The sequence below is a fragment of the Condylura cristata genome, unplaced genomic scaffold (assembly GCF_000260355.1).
Source record: "Condylura cristata isolate star-nosed mole 26May11 unplaced genomic scaffold, ConCri1.0 scaffold00018, whole genome shotgun sequence".
NCBI classification, from domain to species: Eukaryota; Metazoa; Chordata; class Mammalia; order Eulipotyphla; family Talpidae; genus Condylura; species Condylura cristata.
The window spans coordinates 184,146-193,869 of record NW_004567119.1 but is presented as its reverse complement, the minus strand read 5'-3'; positions in this window follow the sequence as shown (position 1 = coordinate 193,869).

Below are 9,724 nucleotides of genomic sequence, written 5' to 3'. Positions count from 1 at the left end.
CCCGCAGCTCCGGAAGCCACGGCCTGGGTTTGCCCCGCGACCGGGCACGGCGGGGCTGGGGGGGCAGGCTGGGGTGGGGCGGCTCCGAGCTAATGCGCCGAGCAGGATCGCAGCGCTCCGGGTCCCTTAAAGCCTCCTCACTCTGGAGCCCGTCGGTGCAGTTTCCAGAAGCCAGACGTCTGGTTTTTCCCGAAATGTACATCTGTTTATCTCACACAATAAGAAAAGGAAACGGGGTCATGCGCGACTGGCTTTGTGGGGCTCCCCCCCCCTCACCCCGCGCCGACAGCACGGAGAGCCACGGTCTGGCCTGCTGTCCTCTGTCCCCGAGGTGATTTATGTCTGATGGATGATAAAGACCAAGCTATAGATAAAATTATAAAATGAAAAATCTACCAAGTCCTTGGCAAGGCGACTCTTTCTAGCAGTTAATAATAAAGGAGTAAAGGCCGTGATAAATGTGAGTAATTTCAAATTATTAAAATTAGCCTTACGACCAGAAGAGCAGGTCAGTGTCGGGCCACATTCGCTCTTCGGCAAACTCTGAGTCAGAGAGTCAAGGGAAAACCGCAGGTGCCGAGACGTGGCCTCGACTCGTAGCTCAAAGCCGTGGGCCATGGGACGTGTTAGGGCAGACAGCCTGGTGTCACCTCTGATGACGCTTCCTAGGTCCCCAACCCCTCTGGGCCCCGTAGTCGTCCTCGACAAGGACGTCCTTTCACAGGCGTGGCTGTGTCCCGGGGTCCCGGGACGGCCTGGCTGTCCCCGGAGATTGGGGCACCCATGCAGGGCCCCGGGGTCTCGGGCATCCTGGCTGTGAGGTCCCCGAGCCAGGCCGTGATGAGGCCGCGGCTCACGGCCCCAGCGGTGTCCGTCAGTTCTCAGGGGCCGCGGCCATGGCGTCCAAGGAGGGGCGCAAACGACCCAGAGAACGCGGGAGCCCGCGGGCCTGCGAGCTTTTAGCCCACTCGCCCTTCGCTGACCGCCAAACTCCAGCGCACCGTCTCCAAGGGGCGTCGGCGTGCCGCACCGGCTGGGCTGTGATCTCTTGCCTGCGCTCCTGGCCCTGGTGCCCGGTCAGCTGGTACCTCAGCGGGCAGTGGCCCGAGCGGCGCTGGCCACGGCCGTCTCCCGGGTCTCTGCGTCAGAGCCGCCGTTTCTTAGGCCGGCTGAGCTCGCGGCAATTCAAACACGGATTCCTGTCGACTTGGGTCACGCGCCTGTTTTGTCTTGGAAGCCACTTGAGCTGAAGGTATTCAGACGTTGGCCTTTTCTGCAGCTTCCCAGATAGCGAGCTTGTGCGGAGTTCCCTGCTTGGAACTGAGGGATCCCAGAAAACGAAGTCGCTAATGGCGTCGGCCAAGTCTCCCCTCCGCCCAGCTGGGAAGTGCCGAGCACCTCCCACCGCACCCCTCCTCCGAGGTTCTTTGCTGTGGGAGGAGGAACTCCTGTGGCAGGTGCATGTCAGACACTCAGGCCGTTACCTCCTTGGAGGAATGACACACAGAAACGCTCCCTTTCACGCCTCCCGGCACCGGGCCGCTACCGCCGGTCACGGTGCCATTCCACACGGGGCGGGACAAACTGCAAACAACTTAATGAAGCAGTGAGCCACCCTGGGCGCGCAGGGCCGTGCGGGGGCGGTCAGCCTCGCCGGGGTGTCGGATGCAGAGGACGCGCGTGGACGCAGCCCGAGCGTGCTGACGCTGTCGGGTGTGCTATGCACGCTCCACGCCTACTCTCCAGCCTGCCTTGCTCCTTCCTTTGAAAAAATCGCAATAACGGTCAGCCCCCTGGGAGAATACGGAGCGATGCCGCCCAGGTAGAGCGTTCCGCCTGGCACCTGGCTGCAGATTGCCCGAGGCGGCTGCTTTTCCGAAGCTCTGTTCGGGAATCAAGCTGGTTAACGCTCTGGCTTCTCTTCCCCGTTATGCCGCGGCACGGCCATCAGGGCGTGATGGGAAGAGTCGGAGCAGACAGGGCGCTCGGCTACGATAATAGGATTTTTTTTAACCTAGCCTACCTAACTGAAAGGCCTCGTGCTGGATGGACCCACTGTAAGTGGCGTCAGAGAGGACAGGCAGAGACATTGTCACGGTGCAGCAGGAGCGGGAGATACACCACGATAGGAATATTCCTTTCATAATCATCCCTTTCATGATTCCTTTGTCACTCTATTGTTAAGGAAAGAAAACGCCTATAGAAAATCCAAATGGAACTCAGTCGTTTTTGGTTTCAAGATAATGGCCCCGGTGTTTAGCTTTGAACTGTAAATCAAGAGAATTTCTGAAATGATGGGGCTTGGTGATAATATTTAAAATCAAAAGAAGCAGGCTCGCCGGAGAGACGGGGTGAAAGGGGGGTTCTTCTCTGGCCAGGGAAGCCCTGGAGGCCGGCGGCGCTCTGAGGCCAGGGTGCTGCCCGCGCTGGCCCGCCCACGCACGAGACTTGCACGAAGGTGGGGTGCTGTACCCACTTTTGAGACCCTGGTACTGGCTTCCTTGAATCGATAACAGCGTGGTAGGAATCAGACGCCCTGATATCATACACTTCCTATTTCAATGACATGAGCAGATAAACTGACTTTTTAAAAGATTCAGTGAATCAAGAAGGTGGAACGCCCAGACTGCGCCGCCCAGGGCCGCTTTGGAAGTTGGTCTGGGTCCAGCCCCCCCACGAAGTCTCCCCAATGCCCACTCCTCTGCGAAGCCGTTCGCACCTCATCGGGGGAACCCTGCCTTCTAGCTGAGCTCCCGCCTCGTTTTCTTTATAGCCTCGTGCTCCCGTGCTCTGCTGCTGGCTACCTGCGCTGCTCCCGAGCTGCGTGGCCTTCCCGGAGTGCAAGCGGCCCCTCTGTCCAGGTCCAGATCTTGACACTGAGAAGGGAAAGGTGTATGGACAGGATTGCATGAGTATACGCACGTTAACTATGCATGATAGCCACTCACAGCATGACTATGACAGAGATATCCCTAAGGCAGACGGCTAAGGTCCCTTTCAGTTAAAAATTATGATTGAAAGCAGTCACTGAAGATTACCAAGGACTCGTCTAAGCGGTAAGAGGAAATCAATAGCTTTCTTAAAATCATTTTAATGTGTGTACACATACACACATGACTCTGGCATGAAGGAGGAATAAGATGACACTGAATTAAATCAGTCTCATTTATTATTGTCCCCAAGAGGCCGGGAAACTAAGCAAAGCACTGTCGTTGTCCGGTGATTGTTTATTGTAGTTATGTGGAGACACCGTGAGAAATCCGCCACCTGCCAGCCACGAGTGCGCAACCCAGTAAGCGTAGAAACACCCTCCACTTACTTGCTCAAAGTCTTTTCCTAAGATAACATTGGGCTTGAAATAGCCGCCGGCTGCCCCTTCATAAGCCAGAAGGACCAGAAAAAAAGGGAAAAACCCCCAAACTCCAGCTGTAGATAAGCAGCCGCTTCTAGGTGTGATCCCTCGCTGCCGCCCTGCCCGTGAGTTGGCGTGAGCTGTGTGAGACTGTCAGGGCAACAGAGGGTGACGCAGGAACGGGGGGCTGCATGTTTGAGCTGAATCTGCTGCAACTGCCCCTCTGTTAAATGCTGTAGCTGAGCTTTAATTAATGCAGCAGCTAACGTGCCATCCTCACAGCCCCGGAGCACGTCGTGAGGACGCGCCACGGCGGCTCACACGGGGACGCAGTTAACCAGCCCTGTTGTGTCTGAATTTTGTGGTGTTTGCAACGTGAGCAACCTTTCTGTGCGCAGAAAGCACAAAGCATTTAACAGGGCAACCTCTGTCGGTGGCCATTTCTGTGTTTTAGTCCATTTTGAACGTGTGTTACTGCTTTATGTCAGAGGGAAAGAACGTCGTTAAAGCTCTGGGTGTGTGGAATACATAATTTCACAAATATAACATTATTCATTATAACCTAATGTAATAACTTTATGTATAATTTGTTTTATAATACCTGTGGTACTGTAGTAGTAAAATACGTATCTCCCAAAATCGCTTCCCGAAATACAGGCCACGGAGTCCGATGAACACACCTGTCTCAGTTCTGCAGCTGGACACAAGCAGCCGAGAAGCTGGATCCACCCTGCGACGACCATCTCGGCGTGAGAAGAGGACCCGTGTTGGCGAGGGCAGTGGACGGAGAGCCCGTTAAAACGTCCTGATCGCTCTCTTTCTGGGAATCCCTTGAAAACAGACCATGTGTCTGTAGATAATAGATTAAGATGTTCAAATACTGAGGGACATGCAGTTTGGCGAGTCGTTGGAGACGGCAAGCACCCTTTCTTCTCTGACACCGTCTTGACAACGTTGCTGCATGGACACAGCCGACATCTGGCTGTGCTCAGGTTTTTGACGAGGCAGATGAGCGTCGCCCTGCGGGCTCCACACTCACTGTTCCGCTCTTGCTTTGCTCTTTACCCAAAGTGTCAGAGTTTTCTGACCCAGTGACTGAGATAGGAAACCCCCAACTTTAATACGGTCATTCAACAACCAGTTATCAATGCTTTTGTTTTCCGAGCCACCCATCAGAGTGGCCACTGACGGTCGGTCCCCAAAGACACACACCGGGCACATGGGCTGCGTTGTGAGACCCAGCATGGCAGAGGCAGGAGACGGAAAACGGAGCGTTTCGTATGAGGTCAGGTCAGAGCCAGGTGCGGGGCTCGGGCCGAGAGCAGGGTGGTTAGAGTCCCAAAAGCAACTGAAACCTAGATCATGGCAGGTCTCGTAATAAGACACGTCTGTATTCTCTGACTTCACTGCTCGTATTTCACAGTTGAATTTTTTGAAATTCTGCAAATCCGACTAGCCACAGGAATGGGTGGTAAGCAGGCCCAGAAGTGGGGCGGTGAGGGCCTAGCTCATGAACACCCTCTGGCCAAGGGATGTTTGCTGGCAAAATACATGTGCTTCAATAGTAGCAAGGGACAGACGTGAATAAAATGGTGCCTGCTATTTAAAAAGGAGACAATAAGAGCGGTTTTCAAAGAGAAATGCTAAGCAGCAGACTCCATGGATAAGACACTTCTAGGTGGGGACGTTTCACGTGGAAAATTCGTGGATCATCCTCAGTGCCAGACTGGATGACTCTTACAGGATCTCCAAATAGACAATACAGAGAAAGATTTATCAAACAGATAAACTAAAAGCTAGAAGAGTAAAAAAAGATTGTAATAACAAATGAGGTTATTTATTCACATCAAGTCAAGATTTGCCATTTAAACAAAACATTCCAAATTGAGTGAACTTTGAATTTAATGTAATCAAGAGCTGGAAATTCACTTCTAAGTTTTAATTTTCAGTGTATCATTAAAAAATGGGAAGTTAGGTCAAATGAACATAAATTAGGGCTAATGGAGCCCTTTCATTTCAAAGGTGATTAATTAGCTGCTTCTTAATGATTTTTTATTTCAGAATTATCTTGGGAATGAGTGCTCGCTGCTAAAAGAACAACATAGTGGGCCCTCCCTGGGGGCGCGGCGGGTTCACGCACAGCACTAAAGCCACTTCAGCATGAGTTCCACCCCCGCCCGGAGGTGACCCCCATGGCAGTCACACCTCTCTGACCCGCCCGCTGCTCCCTCAGCAGTATAGTCAGTTGGCCTCTTCTGCTCCCCATTTTGTCTCTAGTGGGTCCTCTCACCGCCCCTGCACCTCTGGCCTGTACCCCAGCTCGGTATGCATAAATAAATAAATCTTTTTAAAAAAAAAAAAAAAGAATAACAAGTATCAAGGTGCATAAGTCAGTAAGTCAACCCCCCCACCCCCCATGAATGGGGTGCACAGATGTGCTGCTGGGAATCCCCACCAAGGGGTTTCTCTTCAGGGTCACTTTCTCCCAAGCACATCATTCATAGTTAGATTGTTATTTCTTTGAATGGGCAGTGTGAGTTATGGGGCTTCAGTGTCTGGGGCTCCCAGCAGAATTCCCTTCACAAACATCGCTGCTGTTCAGTGTGTGACACATGGAAGCTTCGCTGTGGGCTGTTTCATTCACTTCCAAGACAGGGTCCCCCACCTGCAGCCATTGCTGGAAATACAGTGTTTGTTTGATGGGCACCAAACAAACACTTTGTGATCTTGGCTAGACCCCTCGTTTCTCCAACGAGCCCCAGGGGGGTTAGAGGAGGTGATTTGGACCACATTTCCGAATCCAAGAGTCTAGCATTTCCTGAACTTTGAATGAGGTGCTTTGTGGAGTCAGCTGGGGATTCTGCTTGTCCCCTCTAGCCTCTGACCTTGGTAAACTCTGCCCACGAGGGAGCGACTCAAAACGACTTCTCCCCTGGACCCTCCCCACTGAACTGTCATGGCAAAGGCTCCGCGTGGCAGTCACAGCGAGGACACACGTGACCTAAGGTTGGTTTTCTCCAAAGAACCTGATCCCTGCTTCTCCACACCACATTTCTGCAGGCTGACAGAAGGTCACTCTGTAAGTTGACAATAACGGACATTACGAGGTGGGACACGCAGGCACTCATGGGTCCCGTGTCGGGGGCAATGTCCCCCGTGTGCACGCTTCAAAGCTCCTTTGAGATATCACGTTAAAGGACTTCAGCTCACTGTGGTCTAGAAACTCCGTAGAGGGAGACATTTCTGCTTGTGGGATAGTCATCCTCACGGTAGAGAGGGCGAGTGGCTGGCAGCCGACCTCCTGTTCAGTCTAGGGTCAGACTCTACTCTGCAGACGACATCTTATTCTTCAGATTCTGCCTTGTCATTCTTGACTCAGACTAAACTCCCTGTTCAGGGTCTAGTATTCCTAAAATATTGTGAACATTCTCAAGTGTGAACATAAAATTTTAGTTTGAAGTATGATTTCCCCTTTTCAGTTGATGCAGGTTTTTATCTGAATCATTTCCACATCTGGAAACTGTGTCCCATATTCACAAGTTGATGATTTAAGAAGGTGTAATGGTCAACTGTGCTTGTAGTCAGAGTACTAACGCCTCAAAGATCTTACCTGAGTGGACTGAAAGCTTGTCTTCTTCAGCTTCTAATGCTGGTACATTACTGCAAACAATGCTGAAAGTTTAAATGTACATGTGCAATCAAAAGGAAAAGTAATCATTTTTAAATTGAACAAGAAAATCAGCTGTGTTATTTAAAAAAAATCTTGATGCAAAATGAATTTTGAGTCCTATTTTTAGCCTTTTATAATTAGGAGACAATTTAATCAGCACAAATAAGTCATACTATTAGTGTCAATCTCTCTGTATATTGGGGGGAAAATGGAGTTAATTATGGAGATGTGCTAAATGGAATAGAAATATGTAAGAGTTTAGAGAATGTTAACTTTTCTCTAGGCCCAAGGGACCTACTTTAAAATGCATGTTTTTTTTTTTTTAGATTTATTTATTTATGCACATAGAACTGGGGTAGCAGGCAGAGGTGCAGGGGCGGTGAGAGGATTCACCAGAGACAGTGGGGAGTAGAACAGGCAATGGATGAAGTCCACTGCTGAGGGGAGCAGCGGGCGGGTCAGGGGAGGTCTGCGGCAGCGTGTGGGTCGCCTCCGGGGCAGGCGGGGATCGAACTCGTGCGGAAGTGCTTTAGCTTCTTAGTGCTGTGCTGTGACCTGCTGGCCACCACAGAGGGCCCCAAATGCATGTTTATAAGGATGAACTAGGGTTTTCGGGGAGAGGAAGGTGGGACCCCAACCGCTGACAGAGAGAGGCTATGTCCTAGCACTTCTTGTTAGCAACGAGCGTCTCCCTGGAAGTCGGCCCCCCGCGGGGGCGGGTCTGAGCTGTGGCGGGTAAGTGTGGGCAGGGCCGGCTGGGCATTCCAGGACTCTCGCCCCAGATGCCAGCGACACAGATATAGACAACATGTCGACCTCAGTGACTACATAAGTGCGGTTCCACTCATTGCCCCAATGTCCACGCTCTGGGGAGGCCCAGGGGGAGAAGCAGGACAATAGGGAAGCAACAGCCAGACAGTGACCAACTTCGACCTCTAAACGCAGGTCAGCAATGGAGATTTCAGGTGGGCTTTTGTTTTTCGCGAAGGTGCTAGTCTTTCTAACGAACAGCCTAGAAAGGATGAGCAGAACGTCGCAAAATGCTGGGAGGAGAGCGTGTATGAAGAGATGTGAGGTCTGAGGGCAGGACATGGTTGAGGGCATTGGCAGGAGGCCCAAGGTCAGCTCGTTTAGGGAGTGCAGGCACGCAAGGGGCACCGTGGTGTGGACAGTCTGGACTGTACCCGGAGGAGTGGCGGATCGGAGGGACAGAGCAGCAGAAGGGGCTGGTCCCAGTAGCAGCTCTGGCTGCCACGGGAAGGTCTCACCCCCACAGAGCCTCGCTCCAGCCGCTGCTCCGGCCAACAGTGCCACCTCCAGCGGGCGGTGCGACCGGTGGGTCAACGACTTCCATGGTCTTTCTCTGAGCACTACAGTCTCTGCACTTCGGTGCCTCCACCGGCTGGATAAACTTGCTAAACACGACGCGGGCGTTTGCTTTGAAGGAATTGTGTGTTCAAGCTGAGTGACATGGGAATGAGCCAGTAAGATTTACGGAACACCCAAAATGGGTGGGACAGAATGTGGCAGAAGGAGCTGCCTCCGGGAGTGCTGCTCACGCGTCATGATCAAAACTGAGGTCTTCCTGCTGCGGTGATGGTGACACCTCCTCCAGCAGTCCACGGAGCTCTTACTCCACTCTCCGTACTTTTCAGTGGTCACTAAATCAGCTAAAAAAATTCCCCCCACCCTTGGAATCATTTGCATTATCCAGCTGGGATTACAAAGCCCTTCTTGTCTTCCTGGATGGGCCATTTGTGAATTGCTTTAAACTCTACTCCAAAGCTGCAGTAATCCAAACAGCATGGTGGAGAAGGCACAAAGAGCCATGGAAAATAAGTAGGAGCCCATGTACATGGACAACAATTATGAAAAGGAGCCAAGAGCAGTCACTGGAGCAAGGACAGTCTCATCAATAAATAGTGTTGGAAACCTTCACAACCGTGTACAAGAGAACGGAACCAGAGCACTATCCTCCACCCTCCATGTAAATCCACTCAAAATGAGCTAAAGATGGGACTTAGGACCGGAGTCCATAAAATACATAGAAGGAGCCATAGGTGATAAGTTCTTTGCCATCGGCCTTAGTGATGTCTTTGCGGATTCATCTCCAAGAACATAAGGGAAAACGAGCAAATGGTGCTGCATCAAAGTCAAAGCTTCTTCGCAGAGAAAGAAACCACCCCAAAGACAAAACGGCAGCCTGTGGAGATGGCCGCTGCCTGCGTCCTGCCTGCCCTGCTCTCCCACTGCAGGCCCTCCTGGTGGGGTGCACACCTCGGGCTCCCGTTGCTCAGGAATTCCATTATCTCTCTGCGTGGCTTCGCCAGGCCAGTCTGACTCTCGTGGAGGACTCATCCTCTGTGAGATTATCAAATCGTGTCTATGGAAAGGCACTTAACTCAGGACAGGTCACTCCATTCCCTGTGTCCAAACAGGTCCATTCCCCGTTGTCTCCATATAACCATGAAGACCAGAGCTGGACTGGTCATGAGAACACATTTCTGTGAGGGGGCGCCAGTAGGATGTCCCATGGGGAGGAAATGGACCGGCTGGTCAAGGATTTAGTGGAAGGGTATTGGAATTATGGACATTGTAACGCAAAGGCCAACCAGCATCAAACTGACTTTGAAGTGCCTCTGTGAGTTGTATTGTCTGCACGTCTGCTGGGATTCCGTGGCCGCTCACGCGCACCGTGGGCC